The 9972-nt window shown below is 31.0% G+C and overlaps 1 long non-coding RNA gene across 2 annotated transcripts; it reads right to left on the bottom strand.

The window, feature by feature from the left end:
- Positions 1–7581: 7581 nt before the first annotated feature.
- On the bottom strand, positions 7582–9684 carry LOC130512368 (uncharacterized). 2 transcript variants are annotated; one of them, XR_008945884.1, is made up of 6 exons: positions 9264–9684; positions 8865–9193; positions 8625–8775; positions 8346–8515; positions 8105–8238; positions 7582–7980 (listed from the first exon to the last, which is right to left on the bottom strand). It is a non-coding gene; the product is annotated as an uncharacterized LOC130512368 (long non-coding RNA). The 2 variants fall into 2 exon arrangements; XR_008945883.1 differs by having other exon boundaries at positions 7582–7959; positions 9264–9673.
- Positions 9685–9972: the final 288 nt, after the last annotated feature.

The raw sequence follows: 9972 nt of genomic DNA, 5'->3' as shown, positions 1-9972 counted from the left end.
AGTGAAAAAATGGTGACAACACAAGAAGGCACTGGCAGTCGTATGATGAGATAGAGATCCGATTTGACGTTTGTCTTGTCTTTTCAGACTGTCTCTCTCTCTCTTAAAAAAAATATAGCTAGCAAATTTTCTTATTTTGTTTATTTCTTCGACTCACCGTTGGGATCCATGTTACAAATACGACAGGAATATTCACACTCAAATATATAATATAGTCAAGCTTTCTTTTATTATGATAGGGATTTTACTTTCGGTAGGTCCTCCCATAACCGGATCCTAGGGTTTTGCTTTCTTTGCGGTTTGTATGTTTCTTTTCCCTCTATGATGCATAACTTTCTGAGTTTTGTGTCGAGTTATCTCGAAGTACTGTCATTCGTAACGGGTTAGGTGTATGGTCTTCAGATATAAGTGAAGTGACCTTTGAAATAAATATTGACACTTTAGATGATTTTTTTCTTTCAGTTCGATCAATCAATACTGAAAACTATAGATAAAATACAGATATACATTAAATCAATGATAGATCTTACATTAAAAAAAATCAATAGAACATTCTAATTAAACACTGACTGCCAGATATTAGATTATGAGTTACGGACATGATACTTTTATTGCTATTCAAAATGTTTTTATTGCTATTCAAAATGTTAACCGAAGTTATTTGAAAACTTATGCTTGTTACTACAATTTTAACCGAATGGTCTATGAAACATCACACAAAATTATTGAACTTTTTATTAGCTTGGTCATACAGACTAATATATTCTTCTTTTAAATAATTCTGTAATAAATGAAAAATGTCGCACTATTCAGTTAGCCAATGTAGTTAATAAGACTACGCGTTGTGTAAACCTTACTGTTCTTAAACAGTTAAGAACTAACGAATGAATATGAGCAAATAAAGAATATGAACATATCCTTCTTTGAATTTATTACTTCATAGACACAGGCCTAACATGGTCAAATTTATCCATAATTTTTTATATGGAGAGCCGTATAGGTCAAAGACCGCAAAATAATAATGAAAACGTAGTTTAACGTATAAATGTAAATTATCTAATAGAGGTCTGACAAATTACACGTTGGAAGCATGTCAGTACACGTACATTCTTCAAAAGATTGGCCTCGCCATAAAAAAGGTATACAGGTATACGAATCCAAAACTTTAGAATCATTCAAAATAAAAGAATCTCATAAATCATTTTTTTTTAAATCGCATTGCTTTCTTAGAAACGACTTGAATACCGTAGCTTATACTACCAACTTATTGCTTGCCAACTATATCTCATAAGTAATGTTAAATTATTACCCCAACATCTTCGTAGACATGTAGCTAACGTCAGTACATATTTTCTTCCACTTGGATGACAGCTTTGAAAGAAGAAAATTACGTGAATTCAAACCAAGATAAGTTCCACTGGTCAAACTCAAAGGTATCTTCAAGTGAAACTCCTGAAACTGAATTAATATAGCATAGTATATAACCAAAACGCAAATTAGTGTATTAAGTGTGTATTCGTGTGCAATATATGTCTGGCTAGCTTGATTGACCAATATATATATATATATATATATATATATATTTTTTTTTTTTTTTTCCTAGCTTGATCTTCAGTGCATTGGCCAAAGTTGTCTGATAATTTAACCCAGCTTGTCTAGAATAAAGTCCGAACACTGCGTGTGAAATCAGCTTAACAAACAAAAGAAGTTATAAGCTTTTAACTTTGAAACAATTTGTCATCTGCGGTATTTAATGCTATTATAGGACAAATCCCTTATACTCCCTCCGTTTCATATTATTTGTCGTTCTAAGTATTTCCAAACAGATTAAGAAAACATTTAATTTTACATATTTCCGAAATAAAAATACTATTACCAATACACATCGACCAATATAAAAATAGAATAGAGAATATTTTCAATAAATTTTGCATTGAAAACCGAAAACGACACTTATTTTGAAACAAAAATTTTGTTCTAGAACGACATATAATTTGAAACGAAGGGAGTATACTATTTTAGGAGCATTAGAAATAAATAACCTTTAACTCATGTGTGATTTATATTAGTGTCATTTCCTATGTGTCATTACCACATGTTCTCTCAAAATTTATATTTAAAAACCCTTAGTTTACTAGATTAATTACACTAACTGTCATTGGTCATTACATTATAACTTTATTCCTTATTAACTAACCAAAAATACAATGTCTATAATTAATGGTTTGTCTTTATTATTTTTCATATATTATTACACGGATTATTAATCATGATGCATTTGATTTACTCACATATGGTTTCATACGTATTTAAAATACAAGACATGAATGATATGTTGACATGTTTTAATGTAAAATCATTATCAAAGCTAATGGCTCGATATCATCAAATGATCCAGCATCATTATTTTTCATGTAATATTTTCATGTATTATTTATAATATAGCATTCGATATATTACATGAAGCATGTACGTAATGTGGTGATGACTACCTAATACACATACATGAGCTATTTTTCATGTAATATTTTTTCATATAATTTATATTTTTCCATGTAATATTTTTCATATATTTTTTTCATATACGTTAAGAACTTAATGTGATAGGGTCACAGAAGAATATTATGGGTTTTCATTATTATAAGAAGCTGATTCAAATTATAATGAAAAAATATCTTTGTACGTTAAGTTGACATTTATTCGCTTGATGTATGTTCATAGAGATCAAAAACGAAATCTCAATCACGATTTATTTGCGTGTCAAAACCACATGATTTTCGTAATCTGTCAACGTTAATTATGCCATTTATAAGCTTGATAATTATGCCTTTAATTCGTTTATTTTAAATAAAAGATCTTCAATCCTCCGTCAATCATGCATTACTGGTAGTTTTTAATTGTATTTCCTCAATTTATCACAAATTAGGAATATAAATACGCTTTTTATAGTATTAGAGATTCAAAGTAAAAGTTGACTCATACAAAAATATAGAAACTTAACGATTATATCAAGTCAAATTTAGAAAGTACGGGTGATCATCACTGATTGCTTTTTAAAATTAATTTGCGAATACGTGTTCCTCGGTTTGTTTCCTTTAATATTACAAACAAATCGTGTAAACGTAGGAACAAGGAAATTAATCTGTATATGAAGATTCTGATTTCGAATAAAAAAATATTATTGTGGCTATTAATTGCGTCGAGTTTAGTTTTAAACCTAGGTGTTTTTCTCATATAAATACACGCCCTTAGAGATACATCTCCTCACCATTGTCTTCTTCTAAAAAACTACTTTATCACTACATCTGAGCAATCACAACACTCATGGCATTGTTTAACTCATTTGCCGATTTAAATCGTATATATATATAGTCATATTTGCCATATATATTAATATTCTATCAGTATGAATCGTATATATAGTCATATTTGCCATATTTTTTGAAATATTATAACAAAGGAAACTGTGATGAACCCAATTGTGTTCCAGAAATGATGATGCATATGGTGACTAACATTTATGGTTTTCCAAATTTATTTTGAACCCAATAATTTTTCAAAAATCAATGCTTTCAGAAAAAGATATATCATTCATTTAGTGATTTGGTAAATAAGTATGTTTAGTTTGGAAAATCGATTCTTGGCTATTTCTTTTTATAATATTGTAAATTAGGAGTTCTAAAAACATTTTTTCACATCATTTGTGGTTTTATCAGTTTTTTGTTTCCATATAATTTGTTTCTTTCGTGTTCTTTATTACCTATTTTTCTTTTAATATTATAATCATAATTTTTATTATGAAAGCAATAATTATATTGTTTATGTTTTATTTTATCTTAAATTAATAATAAATTTGTACCAGTCTTTGCATACTCTTATATATTTTTTTCCTTTGATCAAAAAACAAAAATATATATATAAATATATTTCATTTACATTTAACAAATTACACAAATTTTTTAAAAAGAAACAAATAAGCTTACAATATATATACCTGCACAATTTTGTCAGCTATATATATTATTATATATTATATTTGTGACTATAACTTTTAACTTTTTAATATCTATAGATTAAAAGTAAATCTGATGTTTAAATTGCTCACTCCGCGTAGGGCGCGGGTATCACCTAGTGAAGGTTATTTGTTTTCTTTTTGTTATTTGGTCAGCGATTTGGGCCACATAATTAAATAGCTGAAAATAAATGTAAAACTAGCTAGCAGTAATTATATGAAATATACACAAACTATACTCACATTTACAGAAGTCTATGGTGAAGTAAAGAAAGAGACAAGAAAAGCTGGAACTTCCAGTTCTGCTGCTAATTGTGGCAAAAAACAGAAGAAGTGGTTGATAAGGATTGCAATTTGCAAATGAAAGAAATAATAAGAAGACAGGTGGTGAAACAATAAATCTGCTGTTTTTTTGCTTGGATAAATAAGATTTCATTTTTTTTTGTTTTACTTTGTGGGTATTTAGATCGATAGAAAATTTCAAAACTAAACTCTAAAGAGATAAGTACGGTCCAGGGATGAATTCTCACCTCAGGTATTCAAATGGACTACAAGATAATCTCACATCCGGGTGACCACAGGATAAAAATGTAGTGTAATGTCTTTGATCCAAAATTCACGTGTCACTAGATCAGCACTTTGTAATCAAAGAAGATTTATTTCAACAGCTAAAAGCTTAACTAGATTAGTCCAATTAACTAATTGGCTTCTTGGTGTACTTTGGATTCCAAGTTTCATCACCTGTAATCGTTGTTTCATTATTGGTTATATAAGCAAAAAAACAGTTAGAAAAAAGTTAAACAAGATCTTTTGGCGTGGTCATATATAATAATAATGTTCTTGTTTCCAAAGGCTGTTATCTGCGGCTACTCGACCAAAGCTTCTCAGCCTTAAAAAAAGCTTCTCAGCTTTCTAATCAATTGCATGCAAAGAATTTTTTTTTGTTAACATAAATTACTGAATATATATTATAACAAGTGTTAAAAAAATAATAGTTAAAAAAACGGTTTAGAATATCTGCATCTAAACCGTTTTATTGTTTGTTCATAACCTACAAACAATAATACATTCTGAAGGTATAAAATAAGAGATTTTTTTTTGTTAAAAAAAATTAGAAATAGTTGTAGTTAATCAGTTTTTAGAATTAAGGTCATAAGTTGTGGCTGTAGAAAAAAAAATATTACTAGTAATTTGGATTTAAGTTTAAAAAACTTAGAAAATAGTTATCAATAAACCATACAAAATAAAGTTTCTAAAACATGCCCTATATGTAAATTTGAATAAAATGATGCCCTAGGCTAATGCTTCAAATTTTCTTTACTAGTCATGGCTCTGTTTATATGATGTACTAGGGTCGGCCCGCCCTACGGGCGGGATATACTTTACTCGTGATTTAGATTATTATTTTTTGTATGACTTTGTGGTTTGTGTTTTAGGTTTGCATTTGTAAGTGATGTAAATGATAATGATTTTTGTCTTTTGAATTTTTTTGGTGAGAAGTGATCATATGTGGTAAGATATATTTTGCTTATTTACCGTAGTTGTTTCTATATGAAAGAGTTATAGTATTGATATGCTGTAAGGGTTTCAAATAGTCTCTTTGTTGTTTCCTTTTACAAAAATCTGATTCTATATTCACTGCATTATTTGTTGTTTGTAATATTATGGGTTCAGAAAGATTGGACTGTGGGTATTTTTGTGTATGCTATAAGAGTAATTGCTGTAAATATTGAAATCATAGTCTTTCGACAGCAATTGGAGTGGAAGCGGTGAATATTTGAAATTGCATTTCTTATTAAGTAGAATATTATTTTGAATGCAAAGAAGATAGTGGCAAATATTATGTTGATCTTGGTGGCATTATAAAGATCATATCAGTTCCAAACACCTCTTTTTCAATATAAAGATGTCATGTACGGTACATTTGATCTATCTCTAGCATTTTCCAGCTCTACACATATCGGTTTGCCTTTTGTGAAGATCCATAAATTTCATGCATTCTTCATGTTTTCATGTGCATATCAAAATTAGTAATTTCATACAGAGATGTTTTAGTCCTTGTTGCTGCGACCTTGTTTCAATGTCAAAATTGTTTTTTTCCCTAATATTAATTTTGAATAGATTTAAGTAAAAAAATTTTTACTCAATCTCATACACTTACTTTCACGGTTAGTATACCTAAATATTAGTGAAATTAAGCAAAAAAGATTAGTATAGTTAAATGTAAAATTTATTCTAGGAATTTTCATTTGTTTGGTTCATATGATAAGTTTGTTAACTATTTAGTTATTGATTCATGTTTTGTTAAGATTAGTGGAGAATGATAATTGTTATGAGATAATTATGTGGGTTGAGACTTGAGATTTCTATTTTAGTTGCTTTTATGATTTTTTTTTGTTTGTTGAATGAGAATGAAAGATGTTTATGTGAAATAAATTTATATATTTAATTTTGTTTCAATAAAATTTTAAATAATCACTAATCTCAATGTTAATACATATTTTAGTATTATTAAAAATATACATATTTTAGTATTATTAAAAATATATATATTTTTAGAGAAAATTATATATTTTATCATTAAAAATACACAAAAATATATTTGTCCACTTTCTAGGAGATGTGGCTGGACTTTCTTTTCAAATGTGATTCCAATTTATGACCCACCTTAAATTTGTTAAGCTTTCTTTCCTTAAGTTCAGCTACATGGTTTACAATTTTAAAATTCTTTTATGAAGTGTTTTCTGCCTAGTGAAATTCAAATGTTAGAATTTTAGTTTGTTGTGTGTTTTATTATTTCAAGTTTTATTTTAAATTATGAAATGATAGTTTGAGTTAGAAATTAATTATACGTATACAATCTTGTGGAGAGCCCCTGTATAAACCAATTTTCTACTTGGTTTATTTCAAATTAAATATATTGGTCTAGCTAAATTTATATAGCATGCAATCTTGGGTTGATATAAATATTAATCTTTTTATCAGTTTGACCCATAAAAATTTCCTAGCTAGATTATTACGTAGAAAAATTGTTAACATGATTTTAGTTAAACCTATAATTAAAAATTATAAACTCGACACTCGTGACGAATCTCTTGACTCTTTCTATTTTCACTTTTGGCTTCCCTTCATCTGCCGGACTCCATCTTATCTTTTTCTCACACTGAACCTGTTTTATCAGTACCCAAAAATTTTAATTTGCATTTAAAAGAAATATATATGCCATGACCAGAGAATGTATGTATTTACCATATTTTTTTGATCAAGTATGTATATATCATATTAGATACAATAGTTAAGGATCAATACCACAAGAGACAGAAACAGCAAATTCGTAAGTGGCTATTTTGTTTTCCTAAAGTAATATTATCGAAGTTTCGTTTAACTGTACCTATTATGCAATATGGAATGAAACCATAAGCAACGTCTGGTTATACATTCTGTGATTGGTGTGTGATATCCTTAAAAATACTGAAAATGCCAAAAGAAACTTAGAAACGGTAAGGATACGGTGGTGGAAGGAGGAGTTTCACATTAACTGTATTAAAAAAGCCAGAGCGGATGCAAGATTAAAGCAACAAAACCGAATATGCAAAATATTTGAAATATTCTAACTTCATTGTCTTTGAGAAATATATTTAAAACCTAATGCAACAGACCTGTAATCATATCCCTTAAATTAACGTCCCCTTGTTCTTTTTTATTAGTCAGACCGTGCCCTTTTTAAAAGGACACAACTTCCTTCTGTGGTGCAACCTCGCTTTTGTTCTTTTTATCATCAGAGCTGTTACTTGGTTCAATGGCCTCACCTCTTGCACCTTCCACAACACTATTAGCATCACACATACCAAGGTTGATGACACTGCTCTTAGGGCCATCATTGTCGCTTCGTTTTGACTGCTCCAGCACCGTGCATAGCATATATCCCCAAGGTTGTTATTCCCACACTGTCAATGTGTCAGTTATCACTAAATATGAAAGCCAGTTCGAAAAAAAGTTATCACTAAACATCAACGAATTCAAGTTGCAAAGAACTTAAATTTTCTTTAAGCAAAAAAAAAAAAAAAGAACTTAAATTTTCACGGCACTCACCTGAAGCCCAAAATGAAGCTGTGGTGAGCGTTGGTTGCTGAAAAAAATGTAGGAAACGGTGAAGGTCTAATGTTATGCAGAGAGTTGAGCTCAAATAGCTTCAGTTGAAAGGTTAAAGTGGTCCCAACAATCTCCTGTAAGCATTTAGGCATTGTGAGAGTTATTCTAACCGTTGGAGTCTTGTGCAACACCAGCCTTGATACGCAAAAGAATGTCATAAATTTTAGTGGGATTTTCTAACCTAATAGAATCGTAAGAGTCATGTAATAGCATGTTGGCAATCACTAAAGCCGAAGCTGGGGTTGCTTCTAGTCACATCGAAAACGCTGAGATCATAAACATCCCTTCACTCAATAAGTGATTGAATGTGTTTAGCCGGTGGAAATTAATCGATGCTTGAATCAATGTTGCCTGAGAAGAAGGGAACAATCAAATCGAAAGGAAAAACAATCACAACAAAAATATAAAGGGTGTTGAACTATTATCAAAACAGAGATCAAGGTCTGGTAGTTGATCTTACCCGAAGGTGGAGAGTTGCGCAGAGAAAGAATGAGACTGTTTGAGTGGAACCAGCGCAAGCTTGTACATCTTGAGTCTTGCCTATCGTCATATCCGCCACAGTTTTGCACGTAAGGTCAAGGAACTCTGATGATGTTCAGATAGTTAGCAGCCTGCAAAACAAATCATCAAAAAAACTCAATCATTACTCAAAATCAATCATATCCTAAACCGTATTCCACTAACACCCAAAATTTGATACCATCAAAAGACTCTATTTTTACTCAAATTAACTTTGACGGACTCGGCGTCCTAATTCTTGAGCTCAGTGACCTTGGTGTTGCCATAGATATCCTTTTCACTGGCGTTAGCTTTGCCCCACTTTCCATTAGTGATCTCTTCTCTCTATCCTCATCACCATCAACAATGGCTTTTTGCTTTATTCTTCACCGCTTTCATCCTCATCCTTTCCTCCGTAGGCACTTTCCTCCTCCTACTGTGCGCACTCCGGACGATTGTCTTTCCTCCGGGACGTCTTAGGCTTCCTCTCAAAGGTGAGAGCTCATAGTGAGAGGAGTTTGCCATTGTAGTCTGCAAAATGTTTTACAGTTAATATGATTGTGAGGAATAAAAAGATGAGATTTTCAGAACCATGACTCACCTATTTATATTTGTAGCTTCACTGACTAAAAGCAAGGTGGGAGCATTGAGTGAAGAATCGTGGAAACCGGAAGGAGTGGGGGTGGGGAGATGGAGTTAAGAAAAACTTTAATGACACTGATTGAATCTGGTTGAGTTTCCGTAACGTTTTTGATTTCCATTGCAGGAGAGAAGAAATCATGTATGTTGATCATGGTGACGATTGAAAGACGCAATCGAAACTCATCGAGTCGATTCCTTACGTCGACTGCAACATCTCAATCTTTTGAACAGCGGAGAACAAAGAACGGGATGAAACATGTTCAGAGGCTTAGGTGTCAGGTTATCGGGCTGATCTCCATGAGAAAGACATAAAGCCCACACGTATAACACAGCCCACTTCGGTTGATTGAATTGTGAAACGCATCGTATAATTTTAAAGGGACAGCTGTCGCGCTCTCCTTCCTCTATTTGTTGTGCTGGCAAGAGGAGAAGAGAGTCCCCTTTTCTTTATAATAATAGATCTCAATATATATTGGCTGTTTACTATCATTGCACGATTTAGACCACCGATCATATCTGTATTCACTTTCATATGTTTAATCTGACATGAATGAAGTAGTTAATATTTTGGTTTAAAAAAAAGTAGTTAATATTTTGTTCCATCGTTCCTTTACCACCTTCCTCTTCACATCAGATAACGCTATACGTCCCTTTCGCCCTTTCTCTCC

The sequence above is a fragment of the Raphanus sativus genome, chromosome 5, assembly GCF_000801105.2.
Source record: "Raphanus sativus cultivar WK10039 chromosome 5, ASM80110v3, whole genome shotgun sequence".
Lineage (NCBI taxonomy): Eukaryota > Viridiplantae > Streptophyta > Magnoliopsida > Brassicales > Brassicaceae > Raphanus > Raphanus sativus.
The sequence above is the reverse complement of the archived record's forward strand: the minus strand, read 5'-3'. Positions and strand labels throughout refer to the sequence as shown.